Consider the following 10,475-nt stretch of genomic DNA (forward strand, 5'->3'; position numbering starts at 1 on the left):
ATAGTTTAGTAATCATCATACAACGAATGAGAAGGTAAACTAGCAACAAGTTGCGCCGCTAAACCATTTTGTATGGCTATGCATGATCTGTTGTAGTCTATTAAGAAGCTTCACCACATTCGACACAAGGAAACCAAACGTATCAAATGCAAATGGTATGAACGCGTGTTGATTTTCTATGCACGGTTTCTCATGTTTGGTGACCTTGCAAGTAGCAGCTTTTAATGCAACCTGTCCCGCCGTGAAACCCCCGGCCCTCAAACTTACGAGAGGGGATATCCCTATAAGGTCCACACATGCATGTTTCCCTCCAACCCATCCAAAAATCAAAACGTCAGCCGGTCTAAGGGTTGACCTTCCTTCTGTCGGGTCGGTCAAGAAATTCACAGGAGCCTCTTTCTTGGCGAAAACCCCGACACGCTTACATATGTCGACCAAAACATCCCTAACCATATCATGTCTATATTTGAACCCTGGGAGCTCTTTGCAATGAACTGCATGCTCGCCGAAAGAGTCTAAACATGCCTTGCGGCACACCAAACATACCCCATTGGCTAGGAATATTGGAATCATGAGTCGATATCTGAGGATGGTACGATACTCCACCGGAGACATATGTTGGTCAAGCTCATCTATAGAGATAGCTAGAAGAAAATCTTGAGCATGTGGTGCATGTAAACACTGGAAAACTGTTTTCTGCCGAGGCGTCATATTGAAATTCATTTCCATATCTTGGATAATTTTACTAAAAAGGGCACTCGCCAGTGTATTCTGAGATTTTTTTTTGGGGGGGGGGGGGGTGTCCTTAGTAGTAAAACTGCTAAACTCAATGTCCGGAAGCTAGTTACGAAGAGAAACTAAGGCACAAGCATAATCAGACTTCATACCATAAATGTTACTATCCCGTAAAATTTGGTTCAAATTTTACACTTTTAACCCAGATTTTAAAATTTGCTACAAATTTATCTGAATTTAGTTTTTACATAAATATTTTTCAAAGTTATGTTTCGAATATGTTTCGTTTGTTATATAAAATCATATTTATACAAAAAAAAACATATCTTTCACATAAAAAAAACCTTATTTTTTATATAAAACTTTTTTTTTAAAAATATTTTTGTATACGAAATATCTATATAAAAATCTTTTTTTAAAACATTTTGTATGCAAATACCAATTATAAAAAAATTTATTTTAAATACCAATTTATAAAAACATAGTTATTTTAAAATACATGAAAAACGCTTATGTAATGTACGTTATTATACCCATATAAACCTTTAAAAACTTTTATAAAATTTGTATTTATTATATTCATATCCGTTTTTTATAGAAAAGTATATATACAAACACGTATTTTATATATATATATATATATATATATATATATATATATATATATATATATATATATATATATATATATATATATATATATATATATATAACCACATAGTTTATAAAAATGTAAATATTTATGTATAAGAATGTGCTTTTATACAAACGGGTCATGGGTAAAGCCGAGTTTTTTTTTGCAAACCGTATATGACCTATTTAATAAACGGGTTGGCAGGTTGAAACTCAACCCAAAAATGTTTATCTTTTTGTCAGTTTCGTGTTGTGTCGCGGGTCGTGTCAATAATTGTTAGGCTTAATACAAATGCATTTATTAAAAAATAGATGCTTTTATATATATATATATATATATATATATATATATATATATATATATGTGTGTGTGTGTGTGTGTGTGTGTGTGTGTGTTTTGGTATACATTTTTTATAAAAAACATATTTGTTTATATGTATGTATTACGATAATTAATAAATACCTATTTTATAAAAAAGATAAGGTATATATATATATATATATATATATATATATATATATATATATGTGTGTGTGTGTGTGTGTGTGTGTGTGTGTTGGTATACATTTTTTATAAAAAACATATTTGTTTATATGTATGTATTACGTAATTAATAAATACCTATTTTATAAAAAAGATAAGGTATATATGAGTATAATAACGCATTTTGTATAAGTATATTTCTAGCATTTTTATATAACTATGTTTTTATAAATAGTTATTTAAAATAAAAAAATGTTTTTATTAACACTTATTTTGCATACAAAAAATTTATTTTAAAAAAAGAATTTATATAGGTATTTACATAAAAAATATTTTTTTTTAAAAAAAACATCATATATAAAACTGAAGTTTTTTGTTTGAAAACTATGATATTTTTGTATAAATATGATTTTATACAGCAAACAAAACATATTTGATACAAAATTTTTGAAAAAAAATTATAAAACCTAAATTTAGGATGAATTCATAACAAAATTTTACACCCTTCATGAAACGCGGCGCACCTGACAAATAGTGAGGGCGTTTTTGTTTTTACTGTCGTTATGATTCAGGTTTTTCCAATCTATTAAGGGTTCTTTATAGTTGCTTTTTGGTTGACTTTCTCCATTGCTAACTCATTTCATTTGGATTAAAGGTGAGTATATTATTGTGGCTTACTATGTACATGATTTGGATGCCTGTATGTTTACTACAAATTCATAACTTTGGTTTATGGGTGAGATATTGTAATCTGAATTTTTAATGATGTTTGGCTTCTAAAAATATATGTCATATGGTTGTAAGAAATAATTTAGGAGAAGTGTTATATTCTGGATATAATAAAATGGTGAGTTTATGCATGAAAAGACTGATAGGATCATGCTAGTGGTGATGACTAAAGTTTGTGACATGTGATATTATACATGTCAAGGTACTATTTTCGCATGATAATATGAAGGTAGGGAAATGCATCCTTGTAGGTATATTGTTAAAATGAACGTTCCACCACACACTTAAGTCTGAAATCATGTGGTGAATTTGTAAATATGCCTTGCTTAATAATGGGTGAGTTTTGTCATGTTTATGTTGTTTGGTGAGTTTTTTCATGTTTTTGCTGTTTGGTGAGTTATGTCATGCTAACATGATTATTTATGAGATTTGACAAGGTAAATGCTAGTTGGTGAGTTTTGCTATGTAAAATCTTTAATGGTGACATTGTTAAAGTGTAATGCTATAAGTGGTGAGGTAAAAGTGTTGCATGTATAACTCATGGATGAGACTTAATAATAAATTAAAATAATGGGATATACATATAGTGGGTAGTAGCCTAAGTTAGGGTGCATACCCTGGGTGGACATTTTGGTGAGACAGAGAGATACAACTATAGTTGGTTCCAATGGTTTTCTAAGAGACAATTCGGACACATGGTCCTAGTATGCAAGGATGGAGTGATGTTGGTGATCTTGGATTCCATGTACAAACATCATGTTTGAGTGGGAGGCATGTTCGTGGAAGTACCTGTAACGTCCCAAAAACCCAGAACCAATTTTTGTATATATTAAGTAAGCATCAACCAAACGTGTTAATCAAACCCATAAGAAAGTCACATATTTTATCACTAATCACCCAAAACACACCAGAGTCAATAAAACGGAAAAATCATGGTGTGTGATGTGATCATCTCGAGCTCTTCCTCTTCGAATTGGAAGCTCCTAAAACATAAATTGAAAATCGAAAGAACAAGGCTTAGTGAGTTCCCCAAAATACCCCACACCATACATACAATGGGCCATGCCCACCATTCATCGGTCCCAGATCGACATCGAGCCCCGCCCGGAACACATGTGTGTCACATGCGATGGGCCCCACCCAACGTACTCATCAGAACCCGCTTGACGTCGGGACCCGCCCGACATACATACAACACATGCAAGAGTCACATAGACAACTAGCATAAAAATAACAATAATCTATGGGCCGACATTGGTGCCTTCGACTCACCAAACGTTGGGAGTTGAATCACCTCAATTTGTTGTGAATCAAATAGATGCTTGAACTGTTGATCTGGAAAATCCCCGCACTATATGATCAAATAATACCCAAGTTAATAATTTATTTATATACCATAACCGAGACTTAATTCACTAAGATGGCACCTTATCAAGCTTTGTATAGATGAACCATCAGTTGTTTTGATTACAAGTCTGCATATGTTTATATTTGTTGAATGACTTGTAATATATTCGTTTATGCTTATTGGTCTGTATCGGAACATGACACCCCGAGTTTTGATATTAATGAAAATACATTTCTTTTATGAAATGCTTTGGTAAACATTGTTTTATCACGTTTTGTTTTTGGGAACAAATTCCGCAACTCTTTCAAATCAAAAGGATTTACTCTGAAAATATTTTAAAAGCATAAATGAAAATCGGTCTTTTCTGGCCGAGATTTTGGGGATGTCACAAGTGGTATCAGAGCATTAGTTTAAGCGAACTAGGAATTTGTAGGATTTCTAGACTTAAACTTTATGTTGATACTCTCTTTTCAAATTACTTGTATTCTCAGGGAAACAATAAACAAGTACTCCTCAAACTTTTGAGAAGATGGAGCTATTTTGAGTCATATCTTCTGTCTTTTGTTATATCTATTTTGGTGTCAATATACAGTGATTGAACACATGAAAATATTTATACTTTTTTTAATACAATGGTGGTTTGTACTTTGATTACTATAATGCATGTGTTGTGATACTACAAATGAAGTCCTCCACCCCGGACGTTTCCGCTGTCTGGTTTGGGGGTGTGACATAGGGTTTTGTGGGATATCTTATAGGGTAAGGAGGCTGATGAGGGGAAAGGTATTTAGTCCATAATCTTGCTTAAATAGGGTCCAAACCCTAAAAATCATAGTTTGTCTTCGGACAACGTACCCCTTGCATACTAGAAGTACACAGAGTATACATACCCATCCTTAAATGTTTCACTTTTCACCCATTGGGACCAAATTTGCAAACTGATTTAATATCAAGGGTTCAAAATAAGAAATACCTAGAATCCGAGTATTACAATTCCTCCCCACTTGAGTTAGACTTTGTCCTTGAAGTCTATTGTCGCAAATCATCTCGTCCTCAGGCTCCCACGTCCACTCCGAGCCCTTTCGGTGCTGCCAATGCACCTTCACGAGATCTACCACTTTGTTCTGTAAGGTCTTCGTCCTCTTATCAAGGATCGCCACCGGTTTCTAAATATAATCCATACAATCATCCAACTGAATGTCCTCTAATGGAAGCACTGCGGAAATTATCAACTAACCATTTCCACAACTGAGAGACATGAAAGGTACTATGGATCTGACTAAGATCCTACGATTGATCCAAATGATACGCAACCCTGACCACCCGGTTTATCACTCTGAAAGGACCAATGTACCTGGGGCCTAGCTTAGCCCGCTTCCTGAATCGGATGACACCCTTCCAAGGTGACACCTTCAGGAGTACTATATCCCCAACCTGGAAGTCCAAGTCTGACCGGTGTCTATCTATGTAACTCTTCTGTCAACTCTGTGTTGTATGAAGTCTACCGCGAACTTGATGAATCAATTATGTCGTATTGAGTACCACCTGCATACTCCCCATGACCTGCTGACCGACCTTACCGCAACATATCGGGGTCCCACACTTCCTATCGTAGAACATCTCGAAGGGAGGTCGATCAATGCGGGTGTGATAACTATTTTGATACGAAAATTACACCAAAGGAAGATACATACCCCAACTCCCACCAAAATCCAGTACACATGCCTGCAACATGTCCTCTAATGTCTGAATAGTCCATTCACTATGATCATTAGTCTACAAGTGGAAAGTCGTGCTAAAGTGCAGATGAGTACACAAATCCTCATGGAATCTCTTCTAGAACCTGGAGGTAAACCGAGTATCCCTATAGGAGACCACATAAACCGGGCCCTCTTGTCATGCCACCACTTCCCGAATGTAGATATCTGCCATATTCTCCGCTGAAATACGCTTTTGAATCGAAATAAAATTTGTGCTCTCTTTCAATTAATCCACGATGACCCATATCGAATCCACTCCGCATACCATCCGAGGTAATTTGGTGAGAAAATCCATCATAATCTCTTCCCATTTCCAAACAAGGACTCCCAACGGCTCCATTTTTCCGTGAGGTTGCTAATGCTCGACCTAGACTTTCCTGCAAGTTAAGCACCTCTCCATAAATCAGGCCACGCCTCGCTTCAAATATAGCCACCAATAGTCAGGCCGAAGATTTCTATACGTCTTCGCTTCGAGATGAATAGAGAATCTCGACTTATGTGCCTCCTCCATCAGAACCTGATGCACACCACCCCAATAGGGAACCCACACCCTCCGATGAAGGGTCAATAATCCCCAGATATCATAATCGAAGGAAGCCACCAATCCCATTATGCACTCACTCTTCTGGTGGTCTTCCTTCATAGCCTCAACCTGAGCCTCTCAAATATGCTCTAAGAGTGGATTAATCACTGTCATCCTCAAACATAAATCCCTGATCGGGGTAGCAACCGCTTTGCGGATGAGAGCATCGACCACCACATTGGCCTTCCATGGGTGATAAATGATCTCACAATCATAATCCTTCACAACATCCAACCATCTATGTTGCGTCTTGTTTAGATTTGACTAATCCATCAGATACCTCAGACTCTTGTGATCCGTGTAAATAGTACAAAAGACCCCATAAAGGTAATGTCGCCAAATCTTATGGTCAAAAACCACTGCCCCCTGCTCCAAATCATGCATGGGATCATTCACCTCATGAGGCTTCTGTTGCCTTGAAGCGTAAGTGATCAGATGACCCCGCTGCATCAATACCACACCCAAACCTGTGATTAATGCATCACAATACACTACGAACTTGTAATGACCATAGCAAGCCCGGAAGACCTTTTTCTAAATATCCTCCTCTTTGACCCTCATCTGATGATAACCTAAATGCAGATCAATCTTGGAGAACCAAGATGCACCCTGGAGCTGGTTAAATAAATCGTCAATCTTCGGGAGCGGATAACGATTCTTCACCGTTAGCTTATTTAGATCCCGGTAGTTTATACACATTCAATGCGACCCATCTTGCTTATTCACAAACAAGATCGATGCTCCCCATGGTGAACTACCTGGCCGAATAAACCCCTTGTCTAACAGCTCCTGCAATTGCGTAGACAACTCCTGCATCTCTGGGGGTGCTAACTGATAAGGTACTTTCGCTATCGAAGCCACACCAGGAACAAAGTCAATCTGAAACTCCACCTGCCTCTCTGGAGGCACACTGGGCAACTCCTCTTGAAACACATCTGGGTACTCCCGAACAAGCGGTACATCATCCACAGTCGTCGTACCCTTCTCCCGGATATCCATAACATAAGCAACAAATCCAGAACAACCTTAGTGAAGGTATGGTCTGGATTGATCTGCTGAACAGGGAGCCAGTCTACACTGAACACCCTCTCCCTGAACCACTAACTCTTCCTCGCTTGGGGTCCAAATACGCACTAACTAATGCTCACAATTAATCATTGCCCCATTGGGGCTCAACCCATCCATCTCCACAATGACCTTGCTCTCGCGCAGTGAAATAACCAAATCAATCGGGCACCACTCACTAAACAACTCCAATATACATCCCCGATGAACCCACGATACTTGCATAGGACGATCATCAACAATCTCAACCTCTAATGGATAATCCATCTCCCCCGGAGCATCAAAAAATCTCTTGTTGAACGCGAGGATGCAAATGATTGGGTAGCCCCCGAATCAAACAAAACTACAACAGAGATACCATTCATGAGGAACGACCTTAAAAACAAACACATATATAAGCAGGGATATCAATATAAATAAAAAGATAAGGATAAGATACATACTCGTCATCACATCTGGTGCCGTACGAGCCTCCTCGGCTATCGGCTGAAATGACATGCTCCTCACAACAGGCGCCTCTGCCTTGCCCTGAAAACCATCAGTTATACTTAGTGTCGTTAGAGCAAGTGCTAAGACTAGTCCTCCTGCTGCTAAACTCGAGAATTTGGCCTTCTTTATGGCCCCTCTGATTGCAATGGAAGAAAATCAGTCAGATACCTGGGTGGTGGTGGTGGTGGTAGTAATATCCATGCTAAAGTGACCCGTCATGTCGTTCTTGAAGCAGCCAAAACCACCCACCTTTCACGCCCCGTCTTGTGTCTTGCCGTTGCGGCCTCGTCCATGTTGGCCCCTCAATATCGAGTAAAAAACCTGGGGCCTCTTGCCCGAACCCCCAGAACTCTAAACCTGATCTGGCTCCCTCTTTTTTTTTCCATCACCAGGTCAATCTACCTCTCTCTCTCTCTCTCTCTCTCTCTCTCTCTTTCCCTCTCTCTCTCTCTCACGCGTGCTACCATATCATCCAATGTATTGCAACTGGATCTGCTCACAAACTGTCTAATATCGCTCCTCAATATCTTGTGATATCTCTCCTTCTTCATCTCCTTGTCCACCACATACTGCGGAACCAGTAACGCCCTCTCTCGGAACATAACAATGATATCTGCCATCGTCTCAGTAGTCTGGTAAAGGTCCTGGAACTCCCTCGTCAACTGTTGGACCTCAATCACCAGTGCAAACTCAGCCCAAAACCTCATCATGAAATCCTCCTAAGTCATCGACTTAATCACCTCGCCTCCCAAGGCGTCTCCAATCTCCTCCCACCAGTCTCAAGTTCTATCTTTTAGAAGACATGATGTAAGCCTGATCTCCCCCCCCCCTGGGAAACAACTAGTACGGAAGGCGTTCGTGACATCCGCCAACCAACTCCTGCTCGCAATCGGGTCCTTCTTCCTGAAGAACTCTGGTGCCCTACATGCCAGGAACTCACGGAAAGTCAAAGTGATAGCTCTGATCATCGCCACCATCTTAGAATGAAAAGTTCACAAGCGCTCATCCAAAATCTCCATGATACCCTCTTTGATCGCACCAAAGATCTTATGAGTTTTCTCAAGAATGTTGCAGGTAATCTCGAATGAAATGAACTCCCGCATCTGATAATCCATAATCCATGCCCTAGAGCCCGAACCCGAACCATCACCGACACCAGAACCGGCAACGACACCTGTATCTCCACCAGAATTTCCACAAGTGACCACCATAGTGAAAATAAACTATATAAACCATCAGAATACACTCGAAGAATCCCACACCCAACAAGCTTCCTAGTTTCATCGTAAATTTCTTTGAATTGAGTATGGATCCTATGCTTCCAGTAGTATGGGCCCATACTACTTTCTACATCTATTCATACTTTCCTCAAGGATCGCCCCGAATCCCCCAAGTTACTTTCCTATCAAACCAACAATCCCTAATAAAGCAAAGCTCTCGGCACCAAATCACCTCCTAGGTTTTCCTAGGGATACCACCACACCACTCTCCGCTATCAGCTATAGAAGGAACTCCTTCTAACATCCTTTAACTAACTTATGGACATAATTACATATTACTGACACCATATAATTTTTGGATGAAAGGTCTCACACTACAACGGTTGGACTCAGACAAGAGTTGCGCAATAGGGTTATAGATAACCTTCTAAAATGATCTAATATCGGTAATATGTAACTTAACGTATTCACTTACTAGTTAGGTGATGTTAAAGGGGAACTCCTAAAAGCACAAAGCAACCAACATTCGAGCATCGAGTAATCAGAATCAAATCATAATCTAAACATGCCATCCTATCGTCGACTGTTCCAGAATTAGCATGCAAGTCTATGAGCTCAGACAGTGGGCATATAAAGGCATCTCTTCGAGCTAACTATTATACAATCCTTAGAAGATCCTTAGCCCTAATCTATCATGTGGTTCACAAATTCAAAATTCAAAGCATATCATATAAAACGTCTATGAGTATTTTGGGAAAACTTACTTGAGCTTAGTCGATTGCATGCATCACAACCCTTTCTTTTCTTAAAAACTCCTTTAATTTAAACATTTCTTTTTATGAAAAATCTATCAAACCCTTAGTTTGAGTTCAGACACACCCGAGAGTATGCCCGAATCCCTCAAATCAAGGCTCTAATACCAACTTGTAACCTCCCAACAACCCAAAACCAAAAATTTGTTTTTATATTTGATATACATCAACCAAACGTGTTAATAAAAACCATAAGAAAGTCATAGTGTATCAATAATCATCCAAAATACTTCAGAGTCAATAAAATGGAAAAATCATTGGGTGTGCGAAATGATCATCATGAGCTCTTCCCCTTCGAACCGTAAGCGCCTGAAACATAAACTGAAAACCATAAGCACACGACTTAGTGAGTTCCCTAAAATACCCCACAACATACATACAATGGGCCATTGTCGCGTTCCATCAGGCCCACCTGACATCGAACCCCACCCAAAACAGATTTGTTAGTAACATTCGATGGGCCTTGCCCAACACACTCACTAAGCCCTGCCTGACATTGGGCCCTATCCGACATACATACGACACATAAAATACATGCAAGAGTCATACAGACAACTAGCATACAAATAACAATAATCCATGGGCCAGAATTGGTGCCTTCGACCTGCCAAACACTT

The sequence above is a fragment of the Lactuca serriola genome, chromosome 4, assembly GCF_051521515.1.
Source record: "Lactuca serriola cultivar US96UC23 chromosome 4, Lser_US96UC23_V15, whole genome shotgun sequence".
Lineage (NCBI taxonomy): Eukaryota > Viridiplantae > Streptophyta > Magnoliopsida > Asterales > Asteraceae > Lactuca > Lactuca serriola.